The sequence below is a fragment of the Pteropus alecto genome, unplaced genomic scaffold, assembly GCF_000325575.1.
Source record: "Pteropus alecto unplaced genomic scaffold, ASM32557v1 scaffold555, whole genome shotgun sequence".
Classification (NCBI taxonomy): domain Eukaryota; kingdom Metazoa; phylum Chordata; class Mammalia; order Chiroptera; family Pteropodidae; genus Pteropus; species Pteropus alecto.
In genome coordinates this window covers 208,056-209,522 of record NW_006436809.1, presented here as the reverse complement: position 1 = coordinate 209,522, position 1,467 = coordinate 208,056, and positions in this window count along the sequence as shown.

Sequence of the window (1,467 nt, the reverse complement as noted above, 5' to 3'; positions counted from 1 at the left end):
AAGGGAGACCTCAACAGAGAAAAGACTTCAGAGACAATCTGGCTATAATAGTGGGGTATACAGACAGTGGGCCATGAAGCTCCTCACTTGCACTGGCCCTTTACAAGGCCCTGAGATGGGCCCTAGCAATGTGTTCACATGATCATACTCTTTTGTAAAATTCGCAAAAGTAATATATTTTAACCACAGCTAAGATTGTTGTCTCTTTCCAACCATCATCCTTCTGTCACACTTTCTGTTGTATCAGGTGGCATTTTGGGGAGTACCTAAGAAGGTACTAGGATATGGGTTCATAAGTTATTGCTGGTTATCTCGGTGTAGAAATGGCTTCCAGGAGCACCACTGCCAACCACTAAAACAACTCTCCTGACGTAATAGACTAATGTACAGGGTCAGAAAACACGTTCATGATAAGAACATGTCCTGTGACATGAAGCACCAGAAGTCTGTGGCCAGTGGAGCCAATAAATCTTTCCCATTCCCAGATGTAGAAAATTGTTAAGTGTAGGATTCGATCTCGTCAATGTTTAGCCAAAATGGAGGTTTTCTTCTTCAGGAATAAATTTAACAATACAACATATACAATTATTCTACGTCATAAAACTTTTTTTACGTATTTCTATATGAAATCAATAGAAGTGATTCTGAGATCAAAAGGTGAATTGGAAGAAAAAAAATTTCAGATCAAACCAAAATCAATAATTGAGGGAAGAGAAAAATTTTAAGTAGAATAGACTCCTAGATTTTTTGATAATCAATTAATGAAAAAGAATGAACCTATAAACACCGTAAAACTTTTAAAAAATTCTTGACTTAACTTGAAATACTGGCATCTACTAAGATAATCTAAAACTCATAAAATACTTTTACAACAAGGAATTAACACATCAATGAACCTTACTGAGTTATTTAAGGTTAGTTATTACCCAAGAAAACTTGAAATGCCCTTAAATCTTAGAACTCACATAAACTCTTGACAGAAGTTTCTCCCAAGTTAATCCTGAAATTGACATTATTACTGATGATTGTGAAACTAAAATTAACTTTTTAAACTTTTAAATTTTTTGTTAACCGTGCTAGAGGAAATGCTATATTACTTATTCTCGCCAGAGAAAGTTTACAAAACTGTTGTCAAAGAGTGTATCAAAGGATATAAAGCTAAAAATATAGGGAAAATATTGCCATGGTTAGGCAATTAAAAATATGTTTCTGGATTTTTTGACGTTTGTGGTCAACTTTTTAAAATTCGAAATTTGTTCTCCTTGCAAGTTACTATTAACTTTGGTTCCTAATTTTACATCTCTAATGCTGTATCCTTTTTCTTGAAGAGGGCCCAACAATGTGTGAGCTTCAGGCTCCATAGACCTTGTCCATTCTCTCCCTGAGCCCCACTCATGACTTTTGTCACGTAAGCCACAGATGGGGCCATTTTCCATCAGGAAGCCCTAAAGGAGAACTGAACGGAAG